This window comes from Dermacentor variabilis, unplaced genomic scaffold (genome assembly GCF_050947875.1).
Source record: "Dermacentor variabilis isolate Ectoservices unplaced genomic scaffold, ASM5094787v1 scaffold_12, whole genome shotgun sequence".
NCBI lineage: Eukaryota > Metazoa > Arthropoda > Arachnida > Ixodida > Ixodidae > Dermacentor > Dermacentor variabilis.
In genome coordinates this window covers 1,851,795-1,870,689 of record NW_027460280.1, presented here as the reverse complement: position 1 = coordinate 1,870,689, position 18,895 = coordinate 1,851,795, and the positions used below count along the sequence as shown (strand labels likewise).

At 45.3% G+C, this 18,895-nt stretch overlaps 1 protein-coding gene and 1 non-coding gene across 23 annotated transcripts in view; one reads left to right on the top strand and one right to left on the bottom strand.

Moving 5' to 3' along the window:
- Positions 1–18,895, bottom strand: part of LOC142566355 (peptide transporter family 1-like) — a 732,761-nt gene that overhangs the window by 159,005 nt on the left and 554,861 nt on the right. The window lies entirely within an intron of this gene.
- Positions 14,486–14,560, top strand: TRNAS-GGA (transfer RNA serine (anticodon GGA)). Its single transcript has one exon. It is a non-coding gene; the product is annotated as a tRNA-Ser (tRNA).

The following is an 18,895-nucleotide window of genomic DNA, read 5'->3' as shown; positions in this document are numbered from 1 at the left end:
GTTGTTGACTTCTTGCATAATAAAATTCACAAAAAGCCCGCGACGAGCATTTACAAAGAATAAAATAAACATTAATTTTTCCTCATTTCACAAGGTGTCGTTCGTCTTTATGAAATTGCACGTGGCACATATTCAATGGAGGCTTGTGAAGATCGTTCGCAATCAATTTCACTTATCAATAAAGTGATTTGCAAATAAATGTTTAATAAATAAATGTCATCATAAATATTTTCTGCAAAAAAAAAGAAAAAACGAAGCCGGCGTGACGCGCACCAGCTTCTATTCAAAACGCGCGCGTACAAAACCGAAACCGGAAGTGTGCTTCATGTATTAACATCCACGGCTTGGTGCGCTGCAGTCAATTCGGCCGCTGGGCTCTATGGGAGTGTACGCTCTTGTTGTATTCCTTTCTCTATGACAAGACCTTCTCAGAAATAAAGAGGGTGCTTGAACAACACTTGAGCCCCGAGTATTCCGTAATAGCCGAGCGTTGCAAGTTAAACAAGCGCACGCAGCAGGAAGTAGAATGCGTCAACGACTTCATGACAGAGCATAAACATCTGGCGCGTAATTGCGAGTTCAAGGCGTTTCTGAATGCCTTGAGGGATCGACTAGTGGCAGGATTGCGCGACCAAGAGACTCAAAGGATTTTGTCCGCAACGGAAGACTTAACCTTTGAAAAGGCGTGCAAGATTGCACTCGAGAAAGAACTTGCTGAAAGGCAAACAAAGGAGATGCATTGCCAGGCTGAACGCTCGACCGACGTAAATGTGGTTCGAGGGAAAGTGGAAACGACAGCTAGGCCGTCGGGGCGTAAAAAATAAAAGGGGCACAAGCAGCACAATGCGTTGGCGGGCTAGTTGGTGCGAATCCATGAATACTTTGTTTAGCGCAAAAAGACAGACACAAGCGCCTTGTCCTGTCGTCTTTCTTGCAATCTGCAGGCTTGGAGTCACGCCTGACACCGGCAAAAGGCGGCGAGAGCGAGTGGGGCGATACTATTCCAGGTAAAACCAAATTAGGAAAGCCCACTAAGCTTCAACGAAGTCACTCCTTTACCAGAACAGGAATTGGCCTCCCTGGCGCTGTATTCCGCCACTGCCTCCCTCGTGATTCGTACAATTAACCCATGGCTCTCAGTCCCCAGCAGCTGCGGAGCACCTGACCAAGGCGGCGGCCAGACGTGTAACACAGTGGAGGGTGCTACGAATCTGGACCCGGACAGGCCGCCAAAATAAACTGACGCTGGCAACCTTTAATACCCGAACTCCGTCGAATGAGGCTAGCTTAGCAGGACTCTTTGAGGGACTATCAGGCATATTTGGGATATCACTGACCTTAGTGAGATTAGAAGAACTGGTGAGGCTTATGCAGTGCTGACTAACGGCCATGTTCTCCGCTATAGAGGTCTCCCAGATAAGAAGCAATACAGGGTAGGATTCCTAATCCATAAGGACATAGCGGCCAACATTGAATTCTACAGGAATCATGAGAGGGTAGCAGTAGTCGCAACCAAACTTAATAATAGGTATACATTAAAGGTAGTAGATGCCTACGCTCCAACATCCAGTGACGATGATGATAAAGTAGATCAGTTTATGAAGATGTTGAATTAGCGATGAGAGAAGCGGAAAGTCAGTGTACTGTATTAATGGGCGACTTCAATGCAAAAGTGGGGGAAAAGCAGGCGGGTGAACAGGAAATTGGCAACTACGGCTTCAATTCTAGAACGCTAGAGGAGTGATGACGGTAGAATTATCAGACAGTAATAAGCTGCGAATAATGAACACCTTTATCAGGAAGCGTAGCAGCAGAAAGTGGACCTGGATAAGCCCTAACGGTGAAACAAGAAATGAAATTGATTTCATACTTTCTTCAGATCTCAGCGTAGTTCAGGATGTAGAAGTGGCAGGTAGGGTAAAGTGGGGGGGGGGGGGGCTGCGATCATAGGTCTAGTGAGGGCTAGGATTCACCTCAATTTGAAGAGAGAAAGAGCCAAATTGGTCAAGAAACAGGCTAACCTAGAGGCAGTAAGGGTAGACAAGGGTAGACAAATTCAGGCTGGTACTTGCAAACAAATATGCAGCCTTAGAACAGATATATGATGATGACATAGAAGCTAATGAATGGAACCGTAACTAGGCTGGCTTCAGAAGCAGCAATTCAAGTGGCAGGCAAGACACCAAGGGAGCCAGTAAGCCAGCTCTCCCAAGTAACAATGGACCTAATAAAGAAACTAGAAACAATGCAAGTGCCCAACTCAACAGATAAGAGGGATAAGATTCTCGAAACTGTCAAAACTGATCAACAAGGCGAAAATAAGGAATATTCCAAACTATAACGTGAGAAAGACTGATGAACACCTAAAAAATGAACGCAGCCTGAAATCAGTGAGGAGGAAGCTTGGCAAAGACTAACCAAGATGTGTGCACTGAAAGATAAGCAGGGCAATATCATCAGCAATCTCGAAGGTATAGTAAAAGCAGCGGAAGAATTCTATACTGACCTGTACAATGCAGAGGAGTCAGGATACCTCAATTACAAACAGTGATGAACAGGATACAGGAACTCCTCCTATATCTAGTGATGAGGTCAGAAGGGCCTCGCAAGACATGAAACGAGGAAGTGCGGCAGGAGAAGATGGAATAACAGCCGATTTGATCAAAGATGGATGAGGCATAATGCTTGCAAACCTGGCGGCTCTTTACACGAAGTGTCTATCAACTGCAAGGGACCGCGAAAACTGGAAGAATGCAAACGTTATACCAATCCACAAAGAGGTAGATGTTAAAGAATTGAAAAATTATAGGCCCATTAGCTTACTACCAGTATTACATAAAATATTCACCAAGATAATTCGAAATAGAATAAGGGCAACACTCGACCTTAGCCAACCAAGGGAACAGGCTGGCTTCAGGTAGAGATACTTTACAATGGATCACTCAATGGATTACAATGGATTAATCAGGTAATCGATAAATCATCCGAATACAATCATCCTCTCTATATGGCTTTCATAAATTACTAAAAGGCATTTCATTCAGTAGAGATACCAGCAGTCATAGATGCATTACGTAATCAAGGAGTACAGGCCGCTTACGAAAATATGGTGGAAAATATCTACAAAGATTCCAGAGCTACCTTAATTCTGCACAAGAAAAGCAAAAAAAATATCCGTAAAGAAGGGGTCAGACAAGGAGACACAATCTCTCCAATCCTATTCACTACGTGCACGGAAGAAATATTCATGCTATTAAACTGGGAAGGCTTAGGAGTAGGGATCGACGGCGAATATCTCAGAAACCTTCGGTTTGCGGATCACATTGTTCTGTTCAGCAATACTGCAGACGGGTTAAAACAAATGATTGTGGACCTTAACAGAGAGAGTGCAAGATTGAGGTTGAAGATTATTATGCAAAAGACAAAGATAATGATGAACAGCCGGGCAAGGGAACAAGAGTTCAGGATCGCCACTCAGTCTCTAAAGTCTGTGAAGGAGTCCGCTTACGTAGGTCAATTAATCACAGGGAACCCTGATCACGAAAAGGAAATTCATAAAAGAATAAAAATGGCTAGGATCGCATACGCCAGACATGGTCAGCTCCTGACTGGAAGCATATCATTATCACTGAAAAGGCAGGTGTACGAACAGTGCATTTTGCCGGTGCTCACATTTGGGGCAGAGAATTGGAGGCTGACAAAGAAGCTTGAGAACAAGTTAAGGACGACGCAAAAAGCGGTGGAACGAAGACTGCTATATATAACATTAAGAGACAGAAGGAGTGCGGTTTAGATCAGCGAGCAAACGGGTATAGCCGATATTCTAATTGACATCAAAAGAAAAAACATGGAGCTGGGCAGGTCATGTAATGCGCAGGTTGGATAACCATTGGACTGTTGGGGTTACTGAATGGGTACCAAGAGAAGCCAAGCGCCGTCAGGGACGGCAGAACGCTAGGTGAGGCGATGAAATGAGGAAATTCGCGGGCGCTAGTTGGAATCGGTTGGCGCAGGGCAGGCGTAATTGGAGATAGCAGGCACAGGTCTTCGTCCTGCAGTGGACATAAACGATGATGATGATGACGATGATGATGATGATGAAATAAATGGAACTGATAGTGTATGAAAAAACAACTTGCCGCAACTGGGGAACGATCTCACGTCCTCGTATTACGCGTGCGATGCTCTACCAATTGCTAGAGCATCCGAGGCTTAGTTGGTTAGAACACTCCCAGGGTTAGTTTAGTAGTGACACACCAACACACCGGAAAGTGGATCGGAAGACGGCTCCGCGGTAGTTCAGATGGTAGAGCATCGCACGCGTAATACTAATACGTTGCGATCGGTTCCCATCTCCGGCAAGTTGTTTGTTACCCATTTTCAATTCGATTATTTATAATTTCTTCATTTCAATTTGTATGCATAAGTACTTTCCGCTGTGTCGTCCTTGGTGTCATTGTTTGTTAGCTTCTTCATCATCATCATCATCGGCCTGGTTAAGCCCACTGCAGGGCAAAGGCCTCTCCCATACTTCTCCAACAGAAACCTGGAGGCTTACGAAAAGGGTTCTACTCAAATTGAGGACGACGCAACGAGCTATGGAAAGAAGGATGATAGGTGTAACTTTAAGGGATAAGAAAAGAGCAGATTGGGTGAGGGAACAAACGCGAGTTAATGACATCTTAGTTGAAATCAAGAAAAAGAAATGGGCATGGGCAGGACATGTAATGAGGAGGGAAGATAACCGATGGTCATTAAGGGTTACAGACTGGATCCCAAGGGAAGGGAAGCGTAGCAGGGGCCGGCAGAAAGTTAGGTGGGCGGATGAGATTAAGAAGTTTGCAGGCGCGGCATGGCCAAACTTAGTACATCACCGGGGTTGTTGGAGAAGTATTGGAGCTTCTTATGATATGATTAATAAGAATCGGGCCACTCGGTTAACCCCCTTTGTTCTTATTCATTACATAACGAGGGTCTCGTATCCGGCAACACTAATACCTTCAGGTAGGACGTGTGGGTTTAATGACCAGTTGCTTTCACGCAAGAAGATCCCGCATTTGTGACGCCTGCGGCCGACAGGATCTTCCGCATCCGCCGCCAAAGTTTTTAAGTAGTGGCGCTGGCTAACACTCCCACGGCTAGTTTAGTAGTAACACTTACCTACACCAGAAAGCAGATGGGAACGCGGCACCAAGTGAGCGGTTCGCAGACGCTAGGGTGAGGTCGATATGGTGATGCCATGTTAAGTCACACTGAAGGTGCGCCCCAAAGTACTTATAAGTTGTTGTTAGTTCTACAGTGCTGTTTATTAAAGATGTATGTGGTTCGAATACGAGATGTACGACGAGGGAAAGACATATTTTTTTGTTTTGGAAACCTTAAAGGCCATTAACTAGAATGAGCACCATGTGCTTACACTCTTAGGCAAAGTTACATCCTTTGGCTTGCCCCTTCTGCCACACAACAATAATCGTTATCTGCCTTGATGCGTTTCCGTTCTTTATCGCTGCGAGCCCGGAACTTTCCAGTAACGAATGGCACGCGCGTTATCGGCATAGAACAGTTTACACCCTTTGGAGTGCCCTTTCTGATAACGCGTGTGCCGTTCGTTACTGGAAAGTTCCGGGCTCTCAGCGTTAAAGAAAGGAAACGCATCAAGGCAGATAGCGATTATTGTTGTGTGGCAGAAGGGGCAAGCCAAAGGGTGTAACTTTGCCTAAGAGTGTACAGCATTGAGGTCAGTTTGTAGGGACTGGCGGTCAGTGTGACTGGTAATCTTACGGTAAATTACGCAATCATCAGCAAAGTGCCGAACTCTATGCCCTACACACTCAGGTAAATCATTAATGTAGATTAGAAACAGTAGAGGACCGAGCTCGCTTCATTGGGGTACACCAGATGTCTCGTGAGCAGACGATGAGTTGACGATAGAAAGTCTTTAATCCAGGCAAGCAGATTAGGGTGGATTTTAAGCTGTGCTAATTTCAGTAGAAAGCTGTGGTGAGGAGCCCGATCAAAAGCATTTGGAAAATCCAGAAACAATGCGTAGACTTGAAAGCACGCGTCAAGTGATAAATGTAAGCCGTTAAAGAAGCCAGCGAGTTGAGTGTGACATGAGGAACCCTTGCGGAAGGCGTGCTGATATTTGAAACTTATGTTAAGATTTTCCAGGTAGCTAATTACTTGGCTATGAATGACATGCTCAAGAAGTTTGCAAATGGTGCTAGTTAGTGAGCCTGGTCCATAGTTAAGTTGGGAAGAACGGTCACGTGATGTAGGTGCTACCTTGGCTATGCGCCAGTGATTGGGAATTTGCCCGTTTGATGATGATTGTGAAAACAGACAGGACCAAAGAAATGTTTTGCGATGTACTCTTGGGTATTTGATTGTCGAAGCCACACTGGTAACACAACAAAGACACCGGGCGGGGGGAAGGCAGCACGCGCCGGGCGCGCTCTCGCCGCCGCGTCCCGGCGGGCCGAGGAGGCTTCGCTGTGTTTGCGTTGAAGCAAGCACGAAGATCACTCGTTGCCGCCTCACGCCAACGTTTTCAAGCCGAGTGTCCACTTTCATTGATTGTGTATGTTTACCTGCTTGTTAATTTAGTTAGCAAGCGAGTGTTTACGAGTTTATACGGCCGGTAAAACCACTATGCTTACTTATTATGGTTGTCTGCTAATGTACTATCAAAATCGATGCTCCGCCTTTTGGGCGAAACTGCGACTTTCTTTTAAGTGATTTATTTTTGTTGTAGTTTGCCCGTTTCGTTTCCTAGGCATCGACTTTTCATTTATTTTTTCATGTGTGACCTCTCCTACTCGTGCAATAGCCCTGACTAGGAAGCAGAATGTAAAAATAAGTAAATAAGACAAATGTTCTCCGCAGCTGTCATAAATCTAAGCGAACGTTGCCGTATTAGTGCGGACAATTCAAAATGATTTCAAGAAGCCCAGGAACACTTTATGATATTAATAATTCTAGAAAGGCAAAAAGAGATTAAATTAAGGCTAATAGATGACAAAATAAGATTAGCAGTACAATTTACGCTTGGAACGAGGTCACCAAGAGTGCCTACTGTTGTCAGGAATCTGCAGGCGAAGTCACAGAATTTCATAAGAAAAGGGATGTATTAAAATTTCATATCGATAGTATAATGCTAGATGGGTTATATATAAAGATGTCAAAATTGAGAGGATAAGTCTCGAACGTGATCCAGACATCACAGCGACACCGTGACATGGCTACATAAGGGTGCACGATACGTAGAGGTTGCAATTCTGGGGAAAAAAAGATCGGCAAGGGAAAGAGTCACGTTCATGATCAAAGACAACACACTTTTTCCACGTTCCCCAGAGATAGTGGCATGAAAATCGCAAGGTTCAAGATAAATTAGGGGAGCCGAACGTTTTCGTGGTTGGGTTAAAGGGGTTGGGACACCAAATTTTGAGGCTATAAAAAGCATGTTGTAGGCTGCTTCCGTATGCAAGGACACCCAGAACGAGGTATTGGACTCTGCAAACATTTCAAAATAATCTTAATTCAGCTCCAAAAAGTCGTGAAAAACTCCTTCTCGTAGTCGAGACCCATCGCTAGCTGCGGCAGTTATTACGTCACAGAGGAGGAACGAAAATATTGACGTCATAGCACACTAGCACAAAAACGTGACGTATGATGAGTAGCGATGAAATGCCGATTACGGAGCCTGCTGAGCCGAGCGACCGAGCATAGCCTCCACTATGACCGAGCTACAGGCATATAGAAACCCTTTCTTAATGCAAAGAAAGCGTGCAGACACGGACACAAGAGGAGAGAAGTGGACAACACGAACGCCGCACGGCGGCCCGCGAATGGCAAACTGCGTGCGGCGGCCGACTCCGAAAGGGACCAGGATATGCGGCGTTCGTGTTGTCCGCTTCTCTCCTCGCATAGTCGCATAGTTCGGCAGCTCGGAGCGGTCTCTCGTTCGCTTGGCCTTTCTCGATGTGAGGGCCCGACCACGTTGCCGGCAAGGAAACTCGCCGCACGCCGTTTGCCGTTCGCGGGCCCCCGTGCGGCGGCGGTTTTGCTCGCGAACGGCGAGATTTCCTTGCCGTAAGAGAGGACGGGCCCGGGACCCATTTTTGCGGCAGCCGTACGGCGAAGCGGCCAATCAGCGACCGAGGAGTGATCACTCTGGCATCGACGGCAGCTTCACCGCCTCTCATCGTTCAGCGCCGCCGATATCGTCGCTAGGCCTTTTCCGGTTCACTCAAAGCTAAACGGCGCTTCGGAATGAATCACCGACTCTCACAAGCCGCAATAATTTCTTACCGTTGTTGTCGCTCTTCGCAATAATTATAATAATCGTGACGTGCACTTCGAATCACGAATTGTTGACCTCTGCTAGCAGAGCACGCGTATGCGCGAGCAGACGACGCAGCATAGTTTTACGTCACTATTTTTTGTGGCCCACGTGAGCAAGCCATGTTGCGTTTCCTCCTCTGTGACGTCATAGCATCCCCCGGAGCCCAGAAATCGAAACCGAAATCGCTCGGTATAATACTGCTATTATTAAATTATTTATCGGATATATATGAATCCCGCTGTGTGTATCGTGCTCCCTGAAGCATGACGCAACGTTTGAATCAACAAACGCATGAACGAAAATTTTGATGTCTCCACCCCTTTAAAGAGCGCCAAATCTTACGTTCGAAACGCTAGAAAAGTTGAGACACTCCATGTATTCAAACGCTCGTGAGGATCCCAAACAGTAGTTCATTTGATCTCGTTAGTATCGACTGGCATTAGCCTTCGCCTGGAATAACTGAAGAAACAATTAACACAGCTGGTGACAAATTACAAAATAAAGGCTAAAACTTGGTCTATTACAAATAAAGTAAGTGCACCGGCACCCATAATCTCAAATATCAATACAATTATGGTTGTTGATAACATATCAGCCCATCTATACTTTCGCTAAACGTGGCCTCTAAGATTATACACATCGCTTACCAAAAAGGCCAGTTTATAACTCGCTGTTGCGGATCCCTTATGAACAATGAACAATGAGTTTCTGTGCAGAACGAACGTTATGTATTCCTAATGTGACATCATATCAGAAGAAGCCAACATTAATGTGACATCAGACATTCATGAGATGCATCGTCTAATGTTGTTTGGCATCATAAGTACATGATAGACTCAAATGGCAATGCACCTTAAAATTTTTGATGAGAGGAGTAGACAGCTTTTTTGTGTTACTGATAATGTGAAAGCACATCGTATAATAATGTGTACGATGCCAAGTCGGTAAAAAACCTCGCTAATGCGATAGCATTAAATGGCTCATGAGGCGGAAAATTCGGCATTGTCAGCGTGAGAACACGATGGACCAAGAAGGTTACAAACCCTCAACCTTTCATAGGAGTCGAACCCACTACCTATGGTGTTAATTAGGGTATAGTTAATTAATATAGAGTTAATAAAGGTAACCGACGACCTTTGGTGGGAGTCGAGATCACGACCGTTGATGTTTATGAAATGAATGCTAATTAAGATACATTTAATTAAGACACAGGTAATTAAGATATAGTTGATTAATGCACTCGAACCCACGACCTTTGGCGGATGTCGAACTCTACACGTTTGGTGTTAACGAAGGCGATCATAATTAGGGCGCTGTTATTTGATATGAAATTATTTAGACACTCGAACTCACTATTTTGGTGGGAGTCGAACGCACGACCTTTTGTGGTAATAAATGCGATGCTAATTAGGCTACCGTTAATTATGATATAGCTAATTAAGGCACTCCGACCCATGACCTTGGGTGGTAATCGAACCCTTGGCATTTCGTGCAGTGGTTTAGACTCATGGTTGGGGGCAGTCAGTCTAAGAGAAAAAAAATGAAGAAAGCGATGTAACTCAGCGTGGGCGCCGAGGACTGTGTTTTTAGTCCCTTTCGCAGTCACCAACCATGATTGTATTGCTTAAGTAAATAAAGGAGGCGATGCATGCTCTGGAAATGATACCAATTTATCCGGGCTAGGCACAAAACACCGACGTATATTTCAGGAGCACTGTGGGTTCGTGCTGCCGCGTTATCACTTTTGGTAAACAATGCAAACCTACAGCATATTCCTGGTTCTGCGTAGTTTGGTTTCTTGGCTGTGTTACTCGTCTTTAAGTGGCAACCGACAATTGTGCAGATTGACAAGATCATGACCAACTGCGCGTAAGCGCTAGCGTCTATTTGTTGTAATGCACTGTGGTACTTCGTTGCAAGCACATCGTACGCCGGCGCGCATTTCTGGCACAAGCCGCGTAGGACGCATGCACGCTGCAGAGACATGTGGGTTCTTCGAGGAATCTTCGTGGGTCGCGCGATAAACACAGAAGGCACGGACGACAGGAGTGCAACCCACGCACATTAAACACACTAACATGAAATCAAGATACGAACAACATGGTTGTAACCTGCGCCACACGAGCAGATTTGATGCTTTCCGACTGACACTGTTGCAACGCGAACTGAAACATCGCACACTGCTTTTGTGTGCATCGGAGATCGCGTCGAGAATGCCTGAGGATATACAGTTGATGTTAAAGGGACACTCAAGTGAAAATGATTTCTTCTGCATCAGTAAATTACTGTTCTACAACACCAAAAACACCACTCTTACAACGATAAGACGTTTGGTAAGCCAGAAAAAGCGCAAGAACGAAATACGGGTGGCAACGCCTACTTAAGTTCCCGCACCTGGTGGCTGTGACGTCTTGGATTTTAATTGCATCTTCTAAGGCCTACTAATTATATATAGCGGTACAGATAGAGTACATTGTGTTCTAAAGGGACCGAATATTAAACATGGCAAGTTTCGGGAACCTTTATTCACCCAACGCGGCCCAAATGCGAAAACATACTTTGGAATCCCTGACGTCACGCTGACGTGCCGGCGCTGAGGTTTCGGCGCGAAATTCAAACTGATACTTGGACCTTCAGTTTCTCATCTAATAATCAAAAGATTTTTTTTAATGGCTGCTTGCAGGGTTCTCAAACAATGGTTCATTAGTCTGAACTGATTGATTGTTTCGCTTTAGTGTCCCTTTAACGACAGCAGCAACTTGTTTAAAATGAAGTGACGGCGCAGGTAGCATGGGGAGGAGCGGAAGACGTAATTCACGAGCTTTAAGAGAGGTGACCAATATGCAAATCGTTCGAATAACGCCACAGCGACGGCTTTCTATAAGGATAACATTTTTCGATCACGAAGGTCATGTTTTGCTCGCTGCACGCAGCAGAAGCGATTCAGAATTGAAAATGCGTCATAGAATTTCTTTCTATGCTAAACTATAGCTTTCAATATAAAATTATATGTAGTTATTTTTGTCTGCCAACATCTAAACGCTGTCGGGCGCAGGACGGCACAAAAAATAGGTGTACGGTTTAATATTGTTAGGGTGAAGGAAACGAAGAAGTTGAATTGGACTAGACGAAGACGAAGTCTGGCAGTTGCCTGAACGTCATATACGCCAGTTGTAAATATACGTTATTTTACACTCGTGGGCCTGCTTTCTTCCTGCAACATTTTGGTGGAAGATGCGGGGTACAATCCCGGAACTTCGCAGCGGACGTCATCTACCTGCCGCCACAATGGCAACTCAACCGACACAAGCGACAACGCCTCAGCAGCCCGTGCCAACGGTCATCCTCACTCATCCGCGGGACCCAGGGACATTTTGTTGGCACGGACAACGCCGACGTCGAGGACTGGCTTACGATGTACGAACGAGTGAGCGACAACAACAGGTGGGATCCAACAATGATGCTAGCAAACGTGATATTTTACCTAAGAGGAACTGCGAGGCAATGGTACGACGCACACGAAGCTGACTTAACGAGCCGGGATGTCTGCAAAGAAAAAATGCGAGACCTGTTTGGCAGACCTGTCGGTCGTCAGCTGGCGGCAAAAAAAAAAGAACTTGTGTGCCGCGCTCAAACGTCCACAGAATCCTATGTCGTCTACATACAGGATGTGTTGGCCCTCTGTCGCAAGGCTGACAACAACATGACCGAGGCAGACACGATTGGTCACATATTGAAAGGTATTGCAGACGGTGCCTTCAATCTCCTGATGTGCAAGGATTGTGCCACTGTGGATGCAATTATAAAGGAGTGCCGGCGCTTCGAAGAAGCGAAGGGCCGCCGCGTCGCTCAAACTTTCGACCGATTCCCCAATACCGCCGCGAGATCTTCCTGCGAAAACCCGCCGCGCTTCGTTCAGCCCACAGGACCGGAAGAAATCACGCGCATCGTTCGCCGTGAGCTTGAGGCCATGGCTCCCGCTCCAGTTCGTTCTGACTGTCGGGAAAGCGTGCCCGCTATCTCCCTTATACAAGCGGTCGTTCGGGAGGAAATAGAAAGTTTGGGCATTCCATCCCTCTGCTCGGTCCGCCATACAAACACCTACCAGATTTCTTCTGCCGCTCGCTCCCACACGCAAAGCTTTCCGCCCCCTCGTCGCAACCCAGCTGACTGGTGCACAGCGGATGATAAACCTATCTGTTTTATTTGTTTCGGTATTGGACACATCGCCCGTCATTGCCGCAACCATTGGTCGTCGCCTCGTCGGTGGTCGTCTCCGAGTCACTACCGCCAAGTACCAGACAATCGTACTTTCTCGCCCTATACGCCGACTAGGGACATCAACGCCAACAGTGCTCCACCAAGATCCAGCCGCTCCCCGTCTCCGCAAGGTCGTAGGTCCCGTTCGCCCCTCGCTCTTCGTCCCCTTGTGCAACCGGTCGCTTCGCTTCGGGAAACCAGGCGGTGCAGCTCCCGGAGGGGAAGCTGCAACTCCGACCCGGCCCGCAAATCCTCTGTTGACCCTGCCTACATGTGGAAGCCTACTGGACATTGAAGTTGATGGCGTTCCTGTTAGATCCCTCGTTGACACAGGAGCGCAGCTTTCAGTTATGAGCGCAGCTCTCCGCCAAAGGCTCAAAAATGTTCTAAAGCCCGCCGCACTGTGCGAGTCGCCGATGGGAGTACGTCCACCTGTCCTTGGAATGTGCACAGCACGTGTGACCATTGGGGGCCATTATACCGTTGTTCTATTTATCGTCCTTGAACACTGTCCACACGACCTAATTCTCGGCCTCGACTTCCTTTCATTCATTCATTTATTCATTTCACTTTCTTTTGATTTCTACTCTTGCCATACAAATTATCAAACACTGACTGAACCCATAGCCAGAGGCTAGTGTGGGGTTCAGAAACAAAAATACACGATGGCAATGACACAACACTTGTGTAAAATAGAAAGCCCAAAATCACGGCGAAAGACCAAAGTACACTATACAATGAGTAAAAAATAATATAATATGCATTTTACAGCAGAATGAATAAAGATCTGTAATGAACAACACTGTACAACAAACACAAACCGCGAACGACTGTCACATAGATCAAATAGGGCTCAAAAAGTATGTTCTTAATGCTTTATTTGTTTCGTGGGACTGTTTTATTTCTGGGGGTAAAGCATTCCAAACCTTGGCTCCTGAAAACTGCACCAATCTTTCACTGTAGATGTTATTATTCGGTGGCAGATTAAAGTTACTATCTGTGAGGTTTCTCGTGAGTCGAGGAGGAGAGCGAAACAGGGAGGCATTGAAAGGTTGGTTATATTTTACTATGTTGTTTACACACACCGCTATATTTAAAGACCGCAAAAGATCAAAAGGAAGGATATTTAATAACTGGAAAATTGGTTTACTTGGTTCAGTATACTTGCTTTGTGTTATAATTCGAATAGCCCGTTTTTGTAATCGCCGGTTAGGATCAAGGTAAGTGTTGTATGTCGAACCCCATGATTCTACACAGTATGTTAGATGACTGTTAATAAGGGCAAAATAAAGGGTACGCAGTGTATGTGTGTTAAAACAATCACGGGCCTGTAATAAGGCATAACAGCCAGAAGCCAACTTTGAACAGACGGCGCTAATCTGATTTTTCCAGTGAAGATGTTCATCTAGAATGACACCAAGATACTTAAATGAGTGTGTTCGTTCGAGTGAGTGGTCATTAATGAAAATGTTAATTTGGAAGTTGTCAATGACTTTTGCTGGTGAGCTAAATACCATATATTTGGTTTTGCTTGAATTAATCGTTAGCTTGTTGGTAAGAAACCAGCTCGTAATTTTTTTCAATTCAGCGTTTGTCTTTGCTTCGAGATCCTCATGGTTGTCAGCTGTTACTATGATCGCAGTGTCATCAGCATACATTAAAATATCACAGCAACTTAGGACCTTCGGCAAATAATTCAAGTATAACGAAAATAACATGGGCCCTAAAACGGATCCTTGAGGAACCCCGGTCTGTAAATATTTAAGTGATGATATGATGTTATTGATAACTACAGCTTAAAGGGAAAATGAGACATCCACCCGTTCGTGCCTTTGCTTCGTGTTGTCGACAAATTCGACTTCGCTCTGCCATCTGCTAGCCGCCTGGTTAGCTCAGATGGTAGAGCGGCTGCCCCGGAAAGGCGGTGGTCCCGGGTTCGAGTCCCGGACCAGGACGAATTTTTCTTCAACTATGAGGCTTTTCTTTCGAGGAACCCGTATGGGTTTCCTTTGTAGCAATTGCTACGAACGGGTGGATGTCTCATTTTCCCTTTATTCATTACTTCTCTCCACCTTGCGGGTTTCCGCAGAACTTCTACGTCATAACTACAGCTTGTTGGCGGTTTTCGATGTAACTGGAAAGTAAGCTGTAGGCTTCACCGCGAAATCCATAGTGGTCTAATTTGTTGAACATAATAGCGTGATCCACGGTATCCAAACGCTTTCTTTAAATCAACAAATACAACAGCGGCCAGTTTGTTTTCATGTAATGCTGTATTAATTAATTGAGTCAGGCTTAGGACTGCAGATGCCGTTGAATGATGTTTTCGAAATCCATGTTGCTGTTGACAGAGTAAGTTATATTTTTCTAAGAATTTGGAAATATTATTGGATAAAATCTTTTCGTAAATATTATTAATAACACATAGGACAGAAATAGGTCTGTAGCTTGACGGCTTGGATCGGTCTCCATCTTTGTATACCGGGACAACTTTGGCAATCTTTAGTGCGGAGGGGTACTTTGTACATTTTAATTAATGATTAAAAAGTTTGCATGAGATGGGTACCAAGATATCAGTGTTTTCCTTAAGTATGCGTAGGTAAATTCCATCCAGTCCGGCAGATTTATTTCCTGGTAAGCTGAGAATAACGAATGTAATTTCATCGGGTTCGATTTCAAACATTACAAATGTATTGAGAACTGTATTGGATGCAGCATTTTGTTGTGATTCAGGGAGTTGAGCAGCCAATGATGGGCCGATATTGGTGAAAAAGGAATTAAATCTTTCTGTAGTATTGCGATCTATTTCTTCCGGGAGAACACGGCGCATACTGGCTTTGCCAGCAACTTCATTTATTATTTTCCAGACCTTTTCTGAATTGCCGGAAGCCTGTTCAACGAGACGCATGTAATATGCTTTTTTTCGTGCCCTCATCATCGACACGGATCTATTGCGCAGGTTCTTAAATTGTTTGAAATAGTAAACATTATGCTTGTGTTGCTTCCACTTACGGTACCATGAATCCTTCTCTTTTAGAACGGCGAGGATTGGCTCAGTCACCCAAGGGCATAGTGGTGCTTCGTAAGAGCGAACACTAATATTTCTGCTGCAGGTAGTAACCATTTGCGAAAGCGTATCTATTAGGTTACTAAACTCTGTATCGACGCCATCATGGTACATTGCACTGTGATCAATGGCCAATAGATTTTCACGCAGTAGGGCATAATCTATTTTACATACATACTTCTTGATCTCACGCTCTGGTTTTATATCAGTGTCAGCAGCAACAAAAAGTGGGAGGTGATCGGAGATGGGTTTGAAACACTCTGCCCAAATTGACTGCTCCGCAGGTGTTGTACAGTTGGATCTGCCGCTTCCTGCCGACGCAACAACTTGTGTTTCACACCGCTTATGTTCTACTCAGTTTGCAAGGCTGTCTCCACAGGCGGCTACAAATGTCCTCCTGACGTCCTGTCCCCCCGTACCTGATGGCGACTACGTCGTGTCGCCGCTTACTGACGTGGTTTTGTCGCGCAATATTGCCCTACCGAGCACCTTAATCCGTGTCCGCGAAAGCTGCGTCATCATCATCTGCGTCATGCTCCCTGCTGTCTTTTGCGCTACCTGGGCGACCGCGATTGAGCGTGCGCCGTTGCGCGGCGTGGCTGACGGAAGGACATTGTGCGCAGCAACTCCCAACCTGCCCACTCAAGTCAACTTGACACTCAGCGCAGACTGGGAGGCCCCATCGTCAGCAACAACACAGCAACAACAACAACCGTGCTAACTATAAAGGAGCAGCGACCGTCCATCGCACCCTGTGGGCTCGGTGGCTGTGCCACAACACGGTTGCATAATCCACTTGTCTTCGCCATGCAGGTTGGTAACCATCGAACTCTTTTCAGAAAAAAAACCAGCAACTACTTTTTGGCACAGCTTCCGAACCCCCAGTGTTGCCTTGCTACTTGTATCGAGTGCTTTCATGTTGTTCGGTCCCTATTACTGATGTGCGGTGACATTGAGAGCAACCCCGGCCCCGACAAGCTAGACGTAATCCTTGGCGAACTAAAAAAGATGTCTACTGGCCAGACAGCATTCGTTAAGGAAGTGCAACAGCTTAAGGGTCAACTGCTGTCAATGGACCAGCAAATGACTAATCTAACTACGCGTCTCAGCGCCTTAAAAACTCACTGCGAAACTCTATCTACACTCCGCAGTGATCTGGAGGGGATTCAGGCCACTTCGGCTGCAACGTCTCGTTTAGTTGGTGTGCTGGAAGCTTGTCTAGATGACGCAGAGAATCGCTCTCGGCGCAATAACCTACTTTTCTATGGTTTACCCGATACCAACCCCACTCAAACGCATTCGCTTACAGAAGACTTGATCATTCGCCACTGCTCTGACCACCTGGACACCCAGTTGAGTCCTAACGACATTGAACGCGCCCATCGCCTTGGACGACACTCTAAGGACAGGAAACGCCCAATTATCGTTAAGTTTACATCCTTTAAAACTAAAGAATCAATTCTTTCTAAAGGTTCAAAATTCAAAGGTACAGACTACAGCGTAGGTGAAGACTTTTCGCGCCGCGTTCAAAACTGCCGGAAACATCTTGTCGCTTTTGCCAGGGCGAAGTCCGTGCCTTTTTCCCTGAGATTTAAAACTTTGCATATTGGCCCCAAAAGTTACGTTTTTGATGAACTTTCAGAATCTTTAAAAGAAATATCTTAACAATCAACTCATCCTTGCCTGTCATCGCGCTATCCCCCACCTACGCCATGTGCCAACGTTTCACTATCAGTAATCTTTACTAACATTCGCAGCTTCCTGCCGAAACGCGATATCGTATCGAACCTTGTAACTTCGTCAGGCACCAGTCTACTTATATTAACCGAAACGTGGCTGAACAACGATATCACTGACTCAGAAATTCTGTTTGACCTGCCCAACTTTAATCTTTTTCGCTCTGATCGCAAGCATTCTCGTGGGGAGGAGGAGTCCTAATTGCAGTCAGCGAACAACTGTCTTGTTCTGCCATTATAGTCGCGTCAGACTTAGAAATGTTGTGGATTATGTGCCGCGCCTCACCTCTGACGCTATTAATTGGTGTGTGTTATAGGCCACCTCGCAAAAGTCGCGACTTTCCCCACAAGCTTCACAATGTTCTAAATAAACTAGTATCAAAGCACCCTAAAGCACACATCCTACTATTTGGGGACTTCAATTACCCCAATATCGACTGGAGTAACCAACCTCAGCCCATAGTTAGTCAAGAAGAGCCGAATGACTTCATTGACGTTTGCCTTAATTTTAACTTGACCCAAGTTGATATCCGAACCGACACGCGTCGCAGGGGAAGCAGCGAACACTCTGGATCTCATACTCACCACTCATCTAGACAGTCTTAATTTCATTACAGGCCTCCGAGAAATCGGCGACCATAAAGTAATCCATGCCAACTTTAACTTCTCACCTGAATTAAAACAAACTTCCCAGAAAACTATTAGGCTCTACGATAAGGGAAACTACGAAGCAATCAACTCTGAAATAACGAACTTTCCGCCGGTCTTTGAAACGTCCTATCTTTCCAGAAGTGTAAATGAGAACTGGACCCTTTTCAAACATAAAATTATCGAACTAACAAATAAATACATTCCGTCATGCAGTTTACGAAAGAGTAATCAGAAACCCTGGTTCACAAAGACACTGAAAAGGCTCGAAAACAAGAAAAAACGCGCATTTCGTACAGCTAAACGCCACGAAAACCCCCACGCATGGGAAAAATATTATGAAGCTGAAAACGCATACTTGGCCGAGATTGGAAGTGCTAAGCGCTCATTTTACGAAGTAGTACTACCAAAAATGATAATAACCTCAAGAAATTCTGGAAGGTGATAAACCCGAAGGAAGCGCGCGCTATCACCCTCACTAACAATGCTGGTGAAATCATGGCTGATGCCGACTGTGCAGACATCTTTAACACTGCATTTTCATCTGTTTTTACCGACGAATCCGAAGCACCATGTTTTACATTACCACTTATTATTACTACAACCATGGACGCCATAACTTTAAGCAGTAGTGGAATTTCGTGCATAATAGATAAAATAAAAATTTCATCTGCCGCCGGCATAGATCACATCAATCCAAAAATTTTGAAAAACGTTAACCCAGCCTGTTCCAGTATTTTCTGTTTACTGTTTTCACAATCACTCTCCGAAGGAGCCATTTCAGACGACTGAAGAGTGGGGAAGGTCGTTCCCTTGCACAAAACAGGTAATACTGATTCA